The sequence below is a fragment of the Narcine bancroftii genome, chromosome 5, assembly GCF_036971445.1.
Source record: "Narcine bancroftii isolate sNarBan1 chromosome 5, sNarBan1.hap1, whole genome shotgun sequence".
In the NCBI taxonomy this organism is placed as follows: domain Eukaryota; kingdom Metazoa; phylum Chordata; class Chondrichthyes; order Torpediniformes; family Narcinidae; genus Narcine; species Narcine bancroftii.
In genome coordinates this window covers 54298361-54319786 of record NC_091473.1, presented here as the reverse complement: position 1 = coordinate 54319786, position 21426 = coordinate 54298361, and the positions used below count along the sequence as shown (strand labels likewise).

Here is a 21426-nt window from a genome sequence, read left to right as displayed (position 1 = left end):
GAGGATTTGAAAGAGTCTGCTAAAAATGCAAGTGGTGCTGCAAGAACAGACAAATGCAGAAGATCCAGCCTGCACAGCAACAGAGGAAACAGCGCTAGTGCTGGACAGTAGTGGACCAGCAGAGCTGACACATGCACTTGTTTTGAGACAATCTACACTCGTTATCAAAGTACCCAACAGGGTGAATCTCTGAAAGAAAAAGAACTGCACTCTTAAAAGGTTTGTGCTGTTGATATTGGTGTGTTTGTGTTTAACTTTAAATTGAAATGAATACTCTATTACTGTGTAATGTTGCTAGATTGAACAAAAGGGGATGTGGTGGTTGGGAGTGGGTGATCCTCCTGACCACCAGAGGGCATCAGTGATGGAATGTCCCACCTCAGGTTAGAGGCGCAAAAGGGATGTGTCCCATAAGGTTGTGAGTTGATAATAAAATATAAGTAATGCAAAAGAACCCAAGTTTCTTTATCACAATAAAATAAATATCACAATCTTGAGGCCATGTCAGGAGTGATTGTTGGGCTGGGGGATGCACACATGGAATGAAGGTCAGGATTATGAGGGCTTGAGAGAGGGCAATGAGAATGATGAGCAATGTGAGATATTGGACAGTTTCACCTCCAAGTGTGTGAAATGAACAATATAGGCTTCCCAACAATCTGCAGGAGGAGCTCAGTGTGACACATGATACCTGAAGCCACTCAACCCATTGAGTTGCTGCAGGTGATCATGTGCAGATCCAGATTCCAGCATCCACAGCCTCTCATGTAGAACCATTGTTCCTCAGCCGGTGGTCCTTGCACTTAAATTTATTTTTTTAATTTAGGCTTAAAACCCATGAGTCCATGCTGCCCAATTATACCCAATTGACCTACAGACTGGAACATTTCAAAGAGTGGGAGGGAACTGAAGCCCCTGGGGAAAACTCGCGCAGACATGGGGAGAATGTATAAGCACCTTACAGACACCATGTGTTTGAGCCCCAGTCCCAATCGTTGGTGCTGTAACAGTGTTACACAAACTGCTATGTTAACCATGCTGCCTCCGATCTGTAGAAATGTGGCAAAGACATATATTACTGATTAAGTAATACAGTATGTGAAATGTGGATGCTCATTTGATGCAAAAAAAACTCTGTAAAAATTCTACCTCATCAGCCATCGACCTCCTCTTGGTGTTCACTTTTAGACAGTCTGTGGAAAGTGAAGGGATACTTCAGGTGGACTCTGAGTGAAAAGGCATTGAGAGCCAATAGGTTAGAGGAGATCAACTAAACAATAGCATGATGTAGTCTGGGATCAGGCATTGGGAACCCGGTGAGGAATGTGAAACAGGAAAGTCTGCAGACACTGTGATTGTAGTTAATGCACAAAAGTGCTGGAGAAACTCAGCAGGTCGCTCAGAGTTCAGGGGAAGCAAAGATATATAACCAACATTTTGGGCCGGAGCCCTTCGACAAGTTATGAGCAAAAAGCAGACAGACACCTACATAAAAAAGATGAGCGGCAGAGGGAAGAAAGGGCAGGGGGAGGACCACAGGTCAACAGCTAAGAGGCCATAATTGGACAAAGGAGGACAGGAAAGAAAGCTGAGAATTAATCAGGTCGGTGGGGGTGGTGGTGGGGGGGGATATCTCTATGAATGCAGAGCAGGAAGAAAGGATGAATAGGGAAAAAGAGACAGGGTGGGGAACTAGAAGAAAGGAAACAGGGAGAGAGGAAGAGAGACTGGGGTGAAGAGCAAGGCCTAACGGAAACAAAAGAAATTAATGTTAATGCCATCTGGTTGGATGATACCCAGATGGAATAAGAGGTGTTGTTCCTCTAATTTGCAAGTAGTCTCAGTTTCGCAGTGTATGAGACCATGAAGGGGCATGCCACCATGAGAAAGGGACAGGGAATTGAAATGGGATGCCTCTGGGAGATCCCCACTACACAATGGACAGAGTGAAGATGCTCAATGAAGTGATCTCCCAGTCTGTGTCCAGTCTCTCTGGTATAGAGTGGTCTTATGAGCATTGGATTATTTCTGAAGTGAATTTGTTTGCAAGCACCACAGCAAACTCTCACATACCACACTTCTACAATAAAAATGTATGACCCTTTATGATTTTTGCAGTGAGTCCTGGAGAAATCCTTCTCCTTAAAATAGAACAATTTGGGTTCTCTTGCACAAACCGGTATGATCCAAAAACCTGATCTTCTCTGTACTTGAAAATTTCAATCTGAATTATTTGCATGTGGCCAGAATTAAATTTAAAATGTGAAGTCATAACCTTCTGTCCCTGATATACAAAGTATTCTCAAAACATCCAGCTGAATAATGCTTTACCATGTTATTTGACATTAGCCAAACTGCAGGAAAGTGTTATTGAGCACCATTTCATCAGCTGATGTTATATCTCTCTCATTGTCATTTGTCATGTTGAACTCTGAATGGCAGCTTGATAGAAAGATAGGTGAGACTTTTTGTACTGTCAGGAAGACTGATGACTTATCCCATTTGCAGTAAGGGATTCCATATTGTGCTGAGCAGGGCCAAAAATGAAATCTCTTATTGGTTATATGACTCAGAACTGATGCTTTCAGCATGTAAACATTCTTTAGCTTTATCTAAGTCTTGTGGCATTGATGAGAAGTGCTTAATATTTTTTCTCTGTCATGGGAAAAAGACAACAGCAATTACTGTTATTGAAAAGACTGGAGTCTTTCTTGTGACAGGCAACTTGTGAAACAGTTATTGCTCAGTCTTCTGCCGTGCCTTCTGAAATAGTCATTTGTGCACGTTTTGTTCAGACAACCATTTTACTCTCTGTCACCATGCTGATAGCATTCATAATACAAGGAAGCATAAACTCCATCAAAAAACATGAAATGATAGCATGGTTAGTGAGGTGATTTGTGCAATACACGTATTACTACAGCACCAGTGACCTGACTTTGAGTCTGCAAGTGTCTTTCCATGTCTATATGAGATTCTTTTGGGTGCTTTGGTTTCATTCCATGACCCAAAGATGTTTGGGGTAACAGGTTAATTGGTCACATGGTGGGTTCATTGGCCAAAACACCTGTTGTGTGCTGTCTAAATTTTAAATGGAACTATTAAAAATTAAAATAAAACTGAATGATTTCCTCTGGGTGTAAACCAAAATGTAGATAGGGACAGAAATGTGACCATAGATCCGAGCAAATTTGAAATTTGCAAAGGTATAATGAAGAAATCCTCATCTATATTTTGGAAAGAGAAATGGAGCTGAAGTTACAGTTCAAGACCCTTCATCAGTGGTAATGCAGGTAGCATGTTTATAAGTTTGCGAATGACATCAAAACTAGACAGAGTCAAAGGTTATCTGAGATTGTACAGGATCAAAATGACTGGGAATGTGAACTAAGGAATAGCAATTTAAATCAGATACCTGTCAGTGTGACGCTGTGCACTGACTTGCGTAGAAAGTGGTATGGCCGGAGAATGATGGGACCAAGGAATACAGGTGTTTAGTTCCTTCAAGGTGATGACATGGGTGGATAGGGTGGTAAGGAAAGCTTTTGGCAGACTGGCCTTCACTGATCAGGGCATTGAGCAGAGAAACATGAGCATCATATTATAACTGTGCAAGATACTGGTGAGACTTCATTTGTAATAATATGTACAGCATACCTTGCCAGCAAAATTCCTCAGTCCCATCATTCTCCAGTCATACTATTTTCTATGCAAGTCAGTGCACAGCTTCACACTAACAGGTTGTAGAACTCATCGAAAGAACCAAAGACTTGTTGATGCAAACCAAGGCTTTTATTAGCAAAAGACAGGAGCTCTTCACAGGTGGGCGACCAGTCCGGAATGATCCGACCTGGCTAGGGACACAACCCTTTAAGGCCCAGACAGTAGGCGTGGCTAAGCTCTCAGCCAATCACTGTAAGCACAGTCATTACATACTCTAGATACTGTAACTATATACATTGGTGATAGGTCTGTACTATCACAGAGGTATCTGATTTAAATTGCTATTCCTTAGATCACATTCCCAGTTCATCTTGATCCTGTATAATCTCAGATAACCTTCGACACTGTCTAGTTTTGATATCATTCGCAAACTTATAAACATGCTACCTGCATTGCCACTGATGAAGGGTCTTTGAACTGTAACTTCAGCTCCATAAAAATACTGAGGAGGAGGAATTCCTTGAATGTTTACGGGACGGTTATCTAGACCAATATGTCGAGGAACCAACTCGGGAGCAGGCCATTTTAGATTGGGTATTATGCAATGATAAGGGGCTAATCAACAATCTTGTTGTGCGAGGCCCTTTGGGTAGGAGCGATCACAATATGATCGAATTCTCACTCGACATGGAGAGTGATGAAATTAAAACCGAGACTAAGGTCCTGAATTTAAATAAAGAGAATTATGATGGTATGAGACGGGAGTTGAGTAAGATTGATTGGGTGGTGTTTATGGGGGAGTTGACTGTGGATAGACAAGGGAAAGCATTCACAGACCTAATGGAGAAATTGCAAAAATCGTTTATACCGGTTTGGCATAAAAATAAACCAAAAAAGGTGACTCAACCGTGGATAACAAGGGAAATTAGAGACAGCATTAGATCCAAAGAGAGAGCATATCAATTGGCCAAAAAAAGTACCACAACCGAAGACTGGGAGCAGTTCAAGATGCACCAAAGGAGGACAAAGGGATTAATCAAGAGAGCAAAAATAAATTACAAAAGTAAGCTTGCGGCAAATATAAAAACCGACTGCAAAAACTTTTATAAATATGTCAAGAGGAAAAGATCGGTGAAATCCAGAGTAGGTCCTTTGCAGTCGGAATCAGGGGAATATATAATGGGAAATAAGGAAATGGCAGACCAATTAAATTCTTACTTTAGTTCTGTTTTTACAAGTGAGGATACAAATAACCTCCCAAGGATGTTGGGAAACATAGAGACTAATGCAAGGGAGGAACTGAAAGAAATCAGTATCTCTAAGGACATGGTCTTGGGGAAATTGATGGGATTGAAGGCAGATAAATCCCAAGGGTCTGATAATCTACATCCTAGGGTACTTAAGGAAGTGGCCATTCAGATAGTAGATGCTTTAAGAATTATTTTCCAGAACTCGATAGACTCAGGGTCAGTACCCATGGATTGGAGGGTAGCTAATGTTACCCCACTATTTAAAAAGGGGGGTAGAGAAAAAACGGGGAATTATAGGCATATAATTGAGGCCAAGTACATCAGTACTGGGCAAAATGATGGAATCCATTATTAAGGATGTAATAGCGGAGCATATGACTAGCAGAGAAGGGATCGGACAGAGTCAACATGGATTTACAAAAGGTAAATCGTGCTTGACAAATCTATTGGAATTCTTTGAGATGGTGACAGGTAAAATAGATGGGGGAGAGCCAGTGGATGTGGTGTACCTGGACTTCCAAAAGGCCTTCGATAAGGTCCCGCATAAACGACTGGCTTCCAAAATCAAGGCTCATGGGATTGGGGGCAAAGTATTGATGTGGATTGAGAACTGGCTGGCAGGTAGAAGACAGAGAGTTGGGTTAAATGGCTCGTTTTCTGAGTGGCAGGCGGTGACCAGTGTGGTACCACAGCGATCTGTACTGGGACCCCAGCTGTTCACAATTTACATTAATGATCTGGATGAGGGGATTGGATGTAATATCTCCAAATTTGCAAATGACACTAAGCTAGGAGGGGTTGTGTGCACGGAAGAGGAGGTCAGGAAGCTCCAGTGTGATTTGGATAAATTGAGGGACTGGGCAGATACATGGCAAATGCACTACAATGTGGATAAATGTGAGGTTATCCACTTTGGTAATACAAACCGGAGGGCTGATTACTATTTGAATGGCAATAGATTAAGAGATGGGGAAGTGCAGAGAGACCTAGGGGTACTTTTACATCAGTCTCTGAAGGCGAGCATGCAGGTACAGCAGGCGGTTAAAAAGGCAAATGGTATGTTGGCCTTCATATCAAGAGGGTTTGAGTATAGGAACGAGTTTACTGCAGCTGTACAGGGACTTGTTGAGACCACACCTGGAGTATTGTGTGCAGTTTTGGTCACCTTATCTAAGGAAGGATGTTCTTGCAATGGAGGGAGTGCAGAGGCAATTCACCAGGCTGATACCTGGAATGGCAGGAATGACTGATGAGGAAAGATTGCGCAAATTGGGATTGTACTCGCTGGAGTTTAGAAGATTGAGAGGGGATCTCATAGAGACCTATAAAATTCTGGCAGGACTGGACAGAATGGATGCAGATGGGATGTTTCCAATGATGGGAAAATCCAGAACCCGGGGCCATGGTTTGAGGATAATAGGCAAACCATTTAGGACCGAGATGAGGAGGAATTTCTTTACCCAGAGGGTGGTGAATCTGTGAAATTCATTGCCACAGAGGACAGTAGAGGCAGGTTCATTTAATATATTTAAGAGGGAATTAGATCTATTTCTTCAGTATAAGGGTATTAAAGGTTACAGAGTGAAGGCGGGGACGGGGTACTGAACTTTAAGATCAGCCATGATCTCGTTGAATGGCGGAGCAGGCTCGAAGGGTCGAATCACCTACTCCTGCTCCTATCTTCTATGTTTCTATGTTTCTCTTTCCAAAATATAGATGAGGATTTCTTCGTTATACCTTTGTAAGCAATGTATTGGAGTTGATGATACCTCCTTATTTTCACCAAATAGGATATAATGGCATGCATTCCCTGCAACAGCTGTCTGGTATCTATCTGAGGCTCCAGCTTGTTCCAGAATTGGTCCTTCACATTGATGATATTGCAAAGTCATTATATAATTCATGAAAACATTTGACATATGAAGTGAACCACTTTGCTCAATCTACCAATGACAGCAGAAATTTAACAGAGTAAGAAAATAGCTTTCTTGCTTCTCTGAAGATTTAATAGCTTTGAGGCAATTACAGAGAGAAAAAAAAAAGACCGTGGTTTCTGTTTGTGAAGAATGATAAATAATCACAGAGGCCAAGTACTCTACTCAAATGAAGGTAAATGTTGAAATTCCATTGTGAAAATATCCACTTTTACCTGTTTTCATTCCTTGTCCTCCAGTGATGTTGTATTTCACTCAAAGTTCCAAAGTGAGGGAACGTCATGTCACCCATATTTGCATAATTGTTTCAGCACAAATCAGCAAAAACTCAATAGCCAATGGAGCTCAATTTTTATAAAAGGTCTCACTAAATAGGAATTTAATTATTCATTCGCAGCTGGAGGAAAACCAGCATTTTATTCTCATCCTTGAGAAAATTATAATGCTGAGACACCACCTTGAAACATTGTCATCCTTCCTATCAAGGTGCTCCCACGGAGCTGTTATCCCAGAGTCCCATGATATAAATACAGTGGTCACGAAGAAACAACAATTTATTTCCTACTCAGGACAGTGTGCATCTCTAAAATAGTGGCAGCAACTGGAGGGATTGTTCTAGTCTGTTACCAGTTTCTTGTCTTCTGCTCATTAAACATTTTTACAACGTAAAGGTCTCTTTGTCTTTATGAATATCCTCAGGGACAGGTTTGCTAATGCTGCTCTGGTGAGTTGAGAGTAAATTTTCAGGGGAGGGAAACCAGAGTGTAAGAGTAGGTAGTGAAGTGGAGAAAGATAAAGGTCAAGCGAGGATTACATGTATGGGCAGAAATCAAAGGTTTGTAAGTGGTACGAATGTTCTTGGGTGTATTCAGGGCAAGGCAGATGAGCTCAGAGCATGGATTGGAATGTGAGATGATGACCTTATTACTATTAGTGAGATTTAGTTGGAAGAGAGGCAGGACTGGCAGCTCAACGTTTTGGGGTTCCATTGTTTCAAATGTGATAGAGGGGGAGGGATGAAAGGGGGAGGAGTGGCATTGCTAGTCAGGGAAAATATCACTGCTGTGTTTTGACAGGACAGCTCAGAGGATTTGTCTACAGAGGCTATATGGGTGGAGTTGAGGAACGGGAACAGTATGACCACACAGATAGGGCTGTATAATAGACCACCCAATGGTCTGAGAGAATTGGAAGAGCACATCTGCAGAGAGAATTGGAAGAGCAAATCTGCAGAAGGATAACAGATGATGTAAGAAACAGAAAGTTGGGATAGTAGGAGATTTTAATTTTCCAATAATTGACTTGGACTCCCATACTGTAAAAAGGCTGGATGGCTTGGAGTTTGTCAAATGTGTTCAAGAAAGTTTTCTAAATCAACATAGAGGTACCAATGAGATAGGATGCAATACTTGGTCTCCTATAAGGGAACCAGGCAGAAAAGGTGACAGAAGTATGTGCAGGAAAACATTTTGGTTCCAATGACCATAGTATCATTAGTTTCAAGTTAATTATGGATAAGGATCGGTCTGGTTCTCAAGTTGAGATTCTAAATTGGAGAAAGGCCAAATTTGTGGAAATAAGAATGGGCCAAGGAAGAGGGGATTGGGATAAGTTGTTTTCTGGCAAGGACGTGTTCAGTAAGTGGAAGGCCTTCAAAGGTGAAATTTTGAGAGTGCAGAGTTTGTATGTTCCTGTCAGGATTAAAGGCAAAGTTAACAGGCATAGGGAACCCTGGTTTTCAAGGGTTATTGGCATTCTGGAAAGATTGTATAGCTATTCTAGGCATCAAGGAGCAAATGAGGTACTGAAGAAGTATAGAAAGTGTAAGAAAATATTAAGAAGGAAATTAGGAAAAAAAAAAGAAGGAAATTAGGAAAGCAAAAAGATGACAGATAATCTGAAGGTAAACCCAAATAAGTTGTACAAGTATGCTAAGAGTAAAAGGATAGTAAGGGACAAAATTTGTCACTTGGAAGATCAGAGTGGTCATTTATGCGTGGATCCTCACGTGATGGGGGAGATCTTAAATTGTATTCTTGCATCAGTATTTTCTCAGGAAACTGGCATGGTGCATGAGGAATGGAAACAAGCAGTAGTGGCATGGAACATAGAAAGATTAAAGAGGAGGAGGTACTTGCTGCCTTACAACAAATTAAGGTAGATAATCCCCCAGGCCTGATATGATATTCCCTCGCACCTTGAGGGAGATAAGTGTAAAAATTGCAGGAACCCTGGCAGAAATATTTAAAAATTCCTTATCCATGGGTTAAATGCCAAAGGTTTGGAGGGTAGCTCATGTTGTTCCATTGTTTAAAAAAGGCTCCACTCCAAAAATAAACATGGAAATTATAGGCCAATGAGCCTGACATCAGTTGGTAAATTATTAGATGGTATTCTGAGAGATTGGGTATTCAAGTGTTTGGACAGCAAAGGGCTGATTAAGGACAGTCAGCATGGCTTTGTGTGAGGTAGTCATGTTTAATGAATTTTTTGAGGGGTTTACCAAGAAAGTGGACGAAGGAAAGGCTGTGGATGTTGTCTACGTGGACTTTGGTGAGGCCTTTGATAAGGTCCCACTTAGGAGGTTAGTTCAGAAGGTTCAATCCCTAGTCCATGGAGAAGTTGTAAACAGGATTCAAAATTGGCTTGAGAAGACAGAGAGTGGTAATGGATGATTGCTTCTCAGACTGGAGGCCTGTGATTAGTGGTGTGCCTCAGGGATTGGTGCTGGGTCCATTGTTGTTTGTTATCTATATCAATGATTTTGAAGATAATGAAGAGAACTGGATCAACAAGTTTGCTGATAATACTAAGATTGGAAGCATTGTGGAGAGAAAGGAAGAATTTCAAAGCTTCTGAACCAACTGGGAAAAAAAAGGCCAGAAAATGGCAGATGAAGTTTAGTGCAGAAAAGTGTAAGGCATTGCATTTTAGAAGGACAAGCCAAGGTAGGACATACACAGTAAATGGCAGGGCTCTGAGAAGTGAGGAGGAACAAAGGGATCTGGGAATTCAGATACATGATTCTCTGAAAGTGGTGTGCAGGTAGACAGGCTTGTAAAGAAAGCTTTTGGAAACTTGGCCTTCATAAATCAAAGTATTGAGTACAAGAGTTGGGATGTTATGGCGAGGTTGTTTAAGACATTGGTGAGGTCAAATTTGGAGCATTGTGTGCAGATCTGGTCGCCATATTACAGGAAGGATATCAGTAAGATTGAAAGAATGCAGAGAAGATTTGCTAGGATGTTGCCAGGTCTTCTGGAATTGAGTTACAGAGAAAAATTAAACAGGTTAGGACTTTATTCTTTGGAGCATAGAATAATGAGCGTAGATTTTACAGAGGTTTACAAAATTATGAGAGGGACAATAAATGCGAGTAGGTTTTTTCCACATATTAGAAGAGATAAATACAAGAGGACATGGATTTAGAGTGAAAGAGGAAAGATTTAGAGGGAATATTAGGGCGAACCTTTTCACTCAGAGTAGTTTGAGTGTGGAACAAGTTGCCATCTGACATGGTAAATACAGGCTCACTTAGGTTTTAAAAATAAATTGGATAGATACATAGATGGGAGAGATCTGGAGGGTTATGGAATGGGTGCAGTTCAGTGAGACTAGTGATATGTTTTTAGCACAGACTAGAAGGGCTTGTTTTCTGTGCTGTAGTATTCTATGTTGAGGAACTTGAGGGGGGCATCCGAGGCGCTCTAGTATTTGCCAAAGCACTTTCCTGCTCACGGTGTCAAAGGCTTTGGTGAGGTCAACAAAGGTGATGTAGAGTCCTTTGTTTTGTTCTCTGCACTTTTCTTGGAGCTGTCTGAGGGCAAAGACTATGTCAGAAGTTCCTCTGCACGAAAGCCACACTGTGATTCTGGGAGGACATTTTTGGCAACACTAGGTATTAGTCTATTAAGGAGAATCCTAGAGAAGATGTTGCCTGCAATGGAGAGCAGAGTGATTCCCCTGTAGTTTGAACAGTCTGATTTCTCGCCTTTGTTTTTGTACAGGATGATGATGATGGCATCACTTTCCTTGGTCCCAGCAGAGCGTGAAAAACTCATGCAGTTTGGTATGCAGAGCTTTGCCACCAGCCTTCCAGACCTCTGGGGGGGGGGGGGGGGATTCCATCCATACCTGCTGCTTTGCCATTTTTCAGTTGTTCAATTGCCTTATATGTCTCTTCCCGGGTAAGGACCTCATCCAGCTCTAGACTCAAGGGTTCTTGAGGGAGCTGGAGCAGGGCAGATTCTTGGACTGAGCGGTCGGCACTGAAAAGGGATTGGAAGTGTTCTGACCATCGATTGAGGATGGAGATCTTGTCGCTGAGGAGGACTTCGCCATCTGAGCTGCGCAGAGGGCTTTGGACTTGGGGTGAGGGGCCGTACACAGCCTTTAGTGTCTCATAAAAACCCCTGAAGTCGCCAGTGTCGGCGCTAAGCTGGGTTCGTTTTATTTATTTTCGTTTTATTTTATTTTGGATCTCCCGGAGTTTGCGCTGAAGATGGCTGCATGTAAGACGGAAGGCTCATTTTTTCTCTGGCCAGGAAGGGTTTGCAAAATGAGCCTGGTGGGCAGATCGTTTCTTTGCCAGCAGCTCCTGGATTTCCTGGTTGTTTTCATCAAACCAGTCCTTGTTTTTCCTGAAGGAGAAGCCCAGTAACTCTTCAGTGGATTTCAGTATGGCCATTTTCAGCTGATCCCAGAGGGTTTCAAGAGACATGTCCATGAGGCAGTTTGCATCCTCGAGCTTTGCTTGGAGGCTTGCCTGGAAGTTTCCTCTCACTACGTCTGATTGCAAGTTTCCAACATTGAGCCTCTTTCTTGGGTTCCTCAACATGGTTATCCAACTGCACGAAAACCAACAAGGTCGGGTCAGATACAGCAATGAGCTCTCCGAACCCTTCTCCATTGACAACGGCGTGAAGCAAGGCTGAATCCTTGCACCAACCCTCTTTACTATCTTCTTCAGCATGATGCTGAAACAAGCCATGAAAGACCTCAACAATGAAGATGCTGTTTACATCAGGTACCACACGGATGGCAGTCTCTTCAATCTGAGGCGCCTACAAGCTTACACCAAGACACAAGAGCAACTTGCCTGTGAACTACTCTTTGCAGATGATGCTACTTTAATTGCCCATTCAGAGCCAGCTCTCCAGCGCATGACGTCCTGTTTTGCGGAAACTGCCAAAATGTTTGGCCTGGAAGTCAACCTGAAGAAAACTGAGGTCCTCCATCAGCCAGCTCCCCACCATGACTACCAGCCCCCCCACATCTCCATTGGGCACACAGAACTCAAAACGGTCAACCAGTTTACCTACCTCGGCTGCACCATTTCATCTGATGCAAGGATCGACAAAGAGATAGACAAAAGACTCACCAAGGCAAATAGCGCCTTTGGAAGACTACACAGAAGAATCTGGAAAAACAACCACCTGAAGAAACACACAAAGATCAGTGTGTACAGAGCCATTGTCATACCCACGCTCCTGTTCTGCTCCGAATCATGGGTCCTCTACCTGCATCACCTACGGCTCCTAGAATGCTTCCATCAGGGCTATCTCTGCTCCATCCTCAACATTCATTGGAATTACTTCATCACCAACATCGAAGTACTCGAGCTGACAGAGTCCGCAAGAATCGAATCCATGCTGCTGAAGACCTAACTGCGCTGGGTGGGTCATGTCTCCAGAATGGAGGACCATCGCCTTCCCAAGATCGTATTATATGGCGAGCTCTCCACTGGCCATCGAGACAGAGGTGCACCAAAGAAGAGGTATAAGGACTGCTTAAAGAAATCTCTTGGTGCCTGCCACATTGACCACCGCCAGTGGGCTGATATCGCCTCCAACCGTGCATCTTGGTGCCTCACAGTTCAGTGGGCAGCAACCTCCTTTGAAGAGCCCACCTCACTGACGAAAGACAAAGGAGGAAAAACCCAACACCCAACCCCAACCAACCAATTTTCCCTTGCAACCGCTGCAACCGTGCCAGCCTGTCCCACATCGGACTTATCAGTCACCAATGAGCCTGCAGCAGACGTGGACATACCCCTCCATAAATCTTCGTCCGCGAAGCCAAGCCAAAGAAAAAGAATATTCTATAGTTTTATGGTCTTTCGCAGACCATGTCTTTGGCTTTAATGTTTTTGGTTATATTTTCAAAATAGTGCTGAAAACTGAAGAAAGAAAAATAAATTAAGCCTTAAAAATGATTAAGGCTTCATGGAATTTCTATTATGCGGGCTGGGAGTGAGGGAAAAGATGGATGGCAGAAGAAATCATGAGTGCCAGTAGAGCTGGAATGCATAGGGGGACATATTGCTACCAAGCAATCTGTAAAATGTCCCTTTCCCTTCACCTCTGTCAAGGTATTGCTTGATCCAGGATGACTGATGCCATTGCTCCGGAAACCCTATCACTCCCCATGTCAATGTCGACTCTCTCCTCTTGGCCCATGGGCAGACAAGATAGCATTGACCATGAGGCAAGGCAAGATCGCCACTCCATCTTGATCTGAAGGAGGACTAGGTGCCTGCTTCATAGTAGCATTTTCTAGTCAGGGCCCACAGTTCAAGGGCATAATTGTCCAACGACTTACCTGGATGCTGCCAACGTTGATAGAGCCAGTGCCTCGCCAGCACATCATTCTGAGGCCTCATGTAGTGGGCCTTCAAGCCTCCTCTGGCAGACTGTAAGTAGCACAGTATCTGATGACAACGAATCACTTGGGGCCGATTCGAGAGAGAAGTGTTGATCTCAGGAGACTATCAGAGTTGAAGATGTCTTGTGTGGCCATCAGGTAGGACTCAAGCCCTCCAATCAGTAGATGAATTCCTCTGGGGACTCTGGTGACAGAGGGTCGACATGAAGCATGCCTGGCTTCAACAGGGCTTCCATCCTGCTTCAAAGTTAAGCTATTAAAATTTTTACGTGAGTGACTGGACTCAGAAACAAATGAAGAGTAGAAACATGCTTTTAATAGCTTGCAATTAATGGCCGGTTGACGCAATAATCCTCAGGTAAATCTGAGGTAAGGCAGGAAAACGAGGGTTTATATTGGGGTAGGTGAGGGTGGAGCCAGGGGAGGAGCCAGCCATCTGAACAATACATAGTCAGTGAATACCAGTTCACAGCATGTCACATGCACTTGGTGATTTGATGCAAACTCTCTGTTTGATTGAGAGTGAGTTTGAGCAGAATCTGGTTAACTCCTTCACATCTATTTGCCCTTCCTGCATCAGTCAACTTCTGTGTTAATTTATCTATGCAGCAATGTTAGAAAAAGGAATGCGTATTCTGACACTTGGTTGTTGGGCTAGCAAAATTGCAGCAATTATCCTGTATTCCCGAAGTTCGGGTGGTCAAATAAATGGCGACAGTTTATTTCCTGAGTATCCGAAAATTGATTTAGATCATCATTAAATCTCACTTCTCTCAGCAGATCTGTTTAATGGGTGCTTTTTCATTTGTATTTTAGATTTTGTTTCCATGTAAATGAGGAATTGAAATAGATTCCATTGGAATATTGAATAATTAATGTTCTATCAATATATTTAAAAGGTTGTGAATAATAAAATGCAACTAATGCCAATGAAAATGTTATTAAAGCAGGAAATTATTTATATTTTTGTACACTATTTTGGAAGACAGTGACCAAGTAATGTTGACACATTGGATAAAAATATTACCGACAATAATTATTTCAGGTTGATTTGTTAAATGCTGATGGACAAAGACAGTGCAGCAATGGTCAAGGTCTGGAGCATTGAGAGTACCAGATCCACTCTTGTCAAAAGGGGTACCTTTCAGGTGAACTTAGAGCAGGAAAAGCTGGGAGTCAATGAGGGCAGGTAACATCTACAGGAAAGAAAGCAGTTCTCAAACATTCCACAGGAGGCAGTGAGCAGGCACTGGTACCTAAAGCCACACACAATCTTCTGGAAGAGCTCAAGCAGAATAAGCGGGCATGTGTGAAGTGGTTTGGCTCTAAATATCCACCATTCTTTTTCTGCCACTGATGCCGCTCGACCTATTGAGGTCAGATTTCAGATTTGGCATCATGACATCACATACAACCCTGAGCTTCCTTTCTGCTGTGGACGCAGCAGAATTACGATGAATTGGTAGTGCAAAAAATAAACTGCATACAGCGTGAACATGTAAGCAAATAAAAGAACTGTAAACAGATAACAAATAAAAGAAATGAAAACAGATAACAAACTGACTGCAATACAAGGAGAACAAAAGAAAAATTAATAAAGTGCACAAGGAAGAGTCCATATAACCATATAACCACTTACAGCACAGAATAGGCCAGTTCGGCCCTATTAGTCCATGCCGTAACAAATCCCCACCCTCATAGTCCCATTGACCAGCACCCAGTCCATACCCCTCCAGTCCTCTCCTCTCCATGTAACTATCCAGTCTTTCCTTAAATGTAACCAATGATCCCGCCTCAACCACGTCTGCCGGAAGCTCATTCCACATCCCTACCACCCTTTGCGTAAAGAAATTTCCCCTCATGTTCACCTTATAATTTTCCCCCTTCAATCTTAAACCATCTACAAGGGGTCCAATTTTATCCCTCACTAATCTTTTACTTTTAATGTACTTATAGAAACCCTTTGGATTTATTTTTACTCTGTCTGCCAAAGCCTCTTCGTGCCTTTTTTTTGGCCTTTCTAATTTCTTTCTTAAGATTCCTTCTACACTCCTTGTAGTCCTCCTTCAAACTCTCAGCTCCCTGCTCTTTATACCTCTTGTACACCTCCCTTTTTCTCCTAACCAAATTTCCAATATTCCTCGAAAACCAAGCCTCCCTATGACTTCCAGCCTTTCCTTTGATCTTCACTGGGACATATCTACTCTGTACCCTCAAAATTTATTTTTTGAATATCCTCCATTTTTCATTTACATCCTTACCTGAAAATATCCTGTCCCACTCAATACTCCCCAAATCCCTTCTTATTCCTTTGAAATGTGCTCTTCTCCAATCCAGAACCTCAACTTTAGGCCCCTCCTTGCTCTTCCCTAAAACTACCCTAAATCTATCCTTAAATGAGACTCTGATTGAGTTTGTCATTGAAGAGTCTGATGGTGGAGGGGTGGTAGCTGTTCATTAACGTGATGGTGCGAGTCTTGTAGCACGTGTACCTCTTTCCTGATGGGCTGGGTGGTAATCTTTGATGATTGCTGCTGCCCTCCGACAAGAGTGTATCCTATAGATGTACTCAATTGCATGTGATGTCCTGGGCTGTGTCAACTACCTTTTGGAGGCCTTTATGCTCAGGGGTATTGGTGTTCCCGTACACTTTCCACCACACATCTGTAGAAATTTTCCATTTTCTAGTGTCATACCAAACCCCTGCAAACTCCTGAGGAAGTAGAGGTGTTGACTTATTTTCTTCACAATTCCATTAGTGTGTTGGGTTCAGGAAAGATCATCCGAGATAGTGACTCCCAAGAACCTAAATTTGCTCAGTGTCTCCACTTCTGGTGCCCCAATGATCACTGGATTGTATATCTCTGAGTTTCCTTTCCTGAAGTCATCAATCAGCTCCTTAGTTTTTCTGACATTGTTGTTGCTGCACCATTGAGTCAAGTTTGCAATCTCCTTTCTGTACGCTGACTCATCCCCCTTCCTTTATACAACCCACTACCATGGTATTGGCAGCAAATGTGTAGATGATATTATTGTAGTACTGAACTACACAGTCGTAGGTGTAAAGTGAGTAGAGCAGGGGGCTAAGAACACAGCCCTGTGATTTTCTGGTACTGATGTTGATTGTAGAGGAGAAATTCGTACCAATCCTCACTGATTGTGGTCTGGAGGTAAGAAAATGCATGATCCAATTACATAGTGGGATGTTAACTCCCAGGTTTTAGAATTTTCTGATCAGTTTTGAAGGGATGTTGGTGTTAAATGCCGAACTGCAGTTGATAAAGAACATCCTGATGTATACATCTTTGCTGTCCAGGTGTTCAAGGGTTCTGTGTGGAGCCAGTGAGATGACATCTGCTGTAGGCCTGTTACTACGGTAGGTGAACTGGAATAGACCCATGTCATTGTTCAGATAGGAGTTGATATGTTTCTTCATTAGCCTTTCAAAACACTTCACTGTTGATGTAAGTGTTACTGGTCGATGGTCATTAAGGAAGGTTACTACACTCTTTTTAAGTATGATTGATGCCTGTTTGAAACAAGTGGGTTCCGCGCTCTACTGGAGTGAGATATTGAAGCTATACGTGAATACCTTTGTAAATTTATCAGCGCAGATATTTAATACTCATCCAGGTACTCCATCCAGGCCCAGTGCTTTTCTTGGATTTACTCTCCTGAAGGCAGCACGCACATCATCCTGAGATACAGATCCTCAGTTCCACCAATAGATTGTGTTTAGCTAGAAACACATCAACGGCAATTGGGTGATAGTCAGCGAAATGTTTGGCCCTCGTGGTGGTGCAATTACTGGAGCTGCTGTCTCACAGCAGTAGATTCCTGGTTTCCATCTGAAACTTGGGTGCTGTCTGTGCAGATTTTACACATTTTCCACATCCCAAATATCTGCAGGTTAGTTGCTTAACTGATCCATGTGGACAAGAAGCAGATTTATTTTTTGTGAGGTAATTAAAAATGTGGGAAAAGAGATTAGTAAGGAATTGAATTGCTCTATGAACTGGCATGGAATCCTGAGGCAGAAACAAACCATTCACTCTAACTATCCATGCTGGCCAAGTTCAGCCTGTCACATCTGCCTGCATTTGGCCTATATTACTCTGAGCATTTCCACTCCAGGCACCTGTCTAAGACCATATAGGCTGAAATGGATTCTTCTACATCATTAATAAAACTGGTCGAAATGTTAAAATTGAATAAAAGAACTGTCGATGCTCGAAAGCTGAATGAAAAGTGAGATATATTGGACGAGCTCAACTGGTCAGTCAGCATATGTGGTATAATGTTTGACCTTTGGGCTCCTTTTCTGGACAAAACATGAAAAGTTTATCTTTCCACAGATTTTAAAAAAATTATTTAGAGTAGCAATATGCCAACAGGCCCTTCCAGCCCAAAAGCCCATGCTATTATACCTATGTGACCAATTAACCCACCAACCCTTACATCTTTGGAAGGTGGGAGGAAACTGAAGCACCTGGAGGAAACCAATGCAGACAGGGGGAGAATGATCTAGCTCTTTACAAACAGTGCACAGTAATAACATTGTGCTGACAACGACACTAACCATGCCGCCCAGTTGCCTGATTTGCTGAGTCCTTCCAACATTATCTGTTTTAATTGTGAAATTTGAATGGCACCTGCTTTAAGTCAAGATGGAAAACAGAAAGGAATGAGGTAAATGGAAGTCCCATGGGAGATTGAGCAGGTTCTTGATGAGTCTATCCTGGAGTTTACCCTAGAAAGTTCTTACAGGGCCTATTCTGGAAGTGACATTGCGGTGAATTCAAACAGTGTTGGAAAGGTAGAGCACTGCAAATGCATTAGATAAGAAGGGCCCAGAAGGACATGGACCAAATGCAGGTAAAATGTACTCACCCAGAATATCAACTTGGTCAGCAGGGTTGCATCGGGCCAAAAGGCCTGTTCCATGCTGTATGACTGGTTTGACTCAAAAATAGAAACAGAGCATATGAGAAATTCCCAGCAAGTCAGGTAACATTTGTTTCATATTCTAGATTCTTTTATTGTCATGTAATAAAACAGAAGTAACACTACACAAAATTGTATTTAGTCTTCCTTAAGACAGGCAAAGATTCGGCATCAGTAGAAATTGCCTGGCATCCTTTGCTAAACAATATAACCTTTCATTATTTCTGGAATTTTCAGTTTAATTTTAATTTTGTGTTGTGGTGGACAAGAAAAGATTTTGTCACATCAGGAATAAGATCAAATGTGAAAGTGGCAAAGGATTGGTAGAATTTAACTCAAAAATATGTGATGTATTTTAGGGAGTTAAACTCAAGCAGGACATACATGGTGAGTGGCAGGGTCCTGGAGAATGTTGAGGATCAGAGAGACCTGGGGGCACAGATCCATAATTTCATGAAGGTGGTGAAACTGGTGGGAAGGCCAGTGAAGAAAGCATTGGTCGCATTTGCCTTCATCAATCAGGACAGTGAAGACAGTAGTTGGGATTTCATGTTAAAGCTGAAGACGTGGTTGAGACTGCACTTGGAGAATTGTGTGCAGTTCTTATCTCCCCACCCCAGGATCAGTGGGATGAGCAATGGAGGGTGTAGGATATTTCTTGCACTGGAGAACTCATGTGAGTTTTGAAAAGAAAATGGGTAGGGTGTGGCTGTTTTCTCTGTAGTGAAGGAGTATGAGGTTAACCTTATGGAGGTATATAAATTTATGAGGGGCATAAATAAGGTGAATGGTCATATTTGTTTCCTGAGACAGGTGAATCCAAAACATAGAGAGCATTAATTTAACGTGAGAGGGAAAAGATTTAAAGGGACTCTGAGTGGAAACTATGTCACGCAGCAGACTGTGGGTAAATGGAATGAGCTACCAGAGGAAATGGAAGACGTGGATACAGTTGTAAAACTTTTTTTTAGAACATTTCAGCATTGTACAGGCCCTTCAGCCCATGATGTTGTGCAAATCTATATAAACCTACTTAACAATCTAAACACCTACCTTACACCTTTTTCTTGCATTCACGTGCCTGTCTAGGAGTCTTTTAAATGCCCGTATTGTACCAGCTTCCACCAATACCCCCCATGGCAATGCATTCTAGGCACCCACCACTCTGTGTAAATAAACACCCCTGATGACTCCCCTGAATTTCTCGGCCACCCTCTCCCCCCCCTCACCTGATACAGATATTCTCTTGTATTTGCAACTGTATTGATGGTCCACCCTATCTATACCTCTCATAATCATGTAAACATCTATTAAGTCACCTCTTATCCTTCTTCACTCCAAAGAGAAAAACCCCTGTTAACCTGCCCTCATAAGACACTTTCTCCAGTCTAGGCAACATCCTGGTAAATCTCCTCTGAACCCTCTCCAAAGCTTCCACATCCTCCTGTAATGAGATGATAAGAACTGAACACATGAACTCATTCCCTTGACTAATAAAAACTAGCATACAATAAGCTTTCTTAGCTACTCTGTCAAACTCCATGGCAACCTGAGAAGTCTTTAGATTTAGACGGTAAGGACCCTCAATTTATCTACACCAATGGTTCTCATCCTTTTTCTTTCCATTCACATACCACTTTAAGTAAATCCCTATGCCATCAGTACTCTGTGATTAGTAAAGGGTTAAGTAAGGTTATATGTGGGTGGAAAGAAAAAGGGTGAGAACCACTGGTCTGCACTGTTAAGAATTCTGCCATTATCCATATACTCTGTTTTCAAGTTTGAAAAGGATATTTGGACAGATCTATGGATAGGAAGTGATCAGTAGAAAGCTTGCCAAACACACTTGATCAACATGTCTAAGTGAGGCCGAAGGATCTCTATGCTAAATAGCTCTTGAGAAGCTATGACTCCATTCCCATTTACTTTTGGTTCCCTTTCATTTTGTTCATTTTGATTCCCTTTGGGTTATTTGGATTTGAGAGATCCATCAATCCATGTATCTTTTTTTCAAATCTTTCTTCAATTACTGATCCATTGTTTCCAATGTACCACGTTCAAAGTATAATTTAAAAAAAAACATTTTATCAATGACAATTTTGTTTGAAATGTTACTTTGCTTCCTGTATAATGAAATTGAAAGACCTGAATTTTAAGAGCAGTGAGAATTGTAATCGCTGTTCATTTTCAGTAATTAGACACACATTAGAACTGCTGTAATTGCTAGTGTGTAATATCTAGTTGGAATCAAAGGAGGTGAAGGTTTGATGTTATAATTTATCATACGCATTCGACAAGCTAAGAACTGAGAAGAATCTTGAAATGCAATCCAATCAATATTGCTCTTTCACAGTGGATAATGATTCTTCAATTTATTATTAGTCTATACTATTATTTTATATTTATCAAGTCAGTGCATCAGCTTTAACTGGAAGGGCAGCTGTTATGTAAATTACATTGTGTTTGGAGCACTGAACTGCATTTTATTTTAGAGGAGTGCATAAATTTTAACGTAGGTGGAGCTGTAGGCTGATGGAATTAACAGCAACTTGTGAAGCCAGTTTCTTCCCACTAATTTCCCTGATGAATGCACGCAAACTCCTCCGGAGCAGCAGGCTGGCAATTATCATGTATTAGTTGCTCAATTAGAGCAATATTTCATAACAATTTAATGCCAGCCTCATCGATTTTGAGAGCTGCCTGAAAATGAAGCTAGGCAAGTTTATGACATTAAATGAAGACATTAGCCCATCAGGGAGATATTTATCAGCTGCTGCAAAAACTCTACTAATTTTTACCTCCTACTCCCCCACCCCAGTGGGACAGGTTGATCTGCAACACCTGCATTTTTTTTTAAATTTTTTAAAATTTTTCACACTATGAACCATATCAACCAAAATATGTACAAGCATTTTTCAATAAATTTACACAGTGGTCTTTTCTCCCTTTTTTCCCCTTTCCCTCCCTCCCTC

The 21426-nt window shown here is 41.9% G+C and overlaps 1 protein-coding gene and 1 long non-coding RNA gene across 3 annotated transcripts in view; one reads left to right on the top strand and one right to left on the bottom strand.

The window, feature by feature from the left end:
• The window catches only part of astn1 (astrotactin 1), a 2519376-nt gene that overhangs the window by 367877 nt on the left and 2130073 nt on the right, over positions 1-21426 (top strand). The gene's annotated exons all lie outside the window — the stretch shown is intronic.
• Positions 1-21426, bottom strand: part of LOC138762675 (uncharacterized) — a 35253-nt gene that overhangs the window by 5392 nt on the left and 8435 nt on the right. Inside the window, exon 1 of one of the 2 annotated variants that reach the window (XR_011357041.1) lies at positions 18401-18479. The exons of the other annotated variant lie outside the window; for it this stretch is intronic. This is a non-coding gene — a long non-coding RNA (uncharacterized lncRNA). Of the gene's footprint in view, positions 1-18400; positions 18480-21426 lie in introns of those variants that run through there. 2 annotated transcript variants of the gene reach the window in all.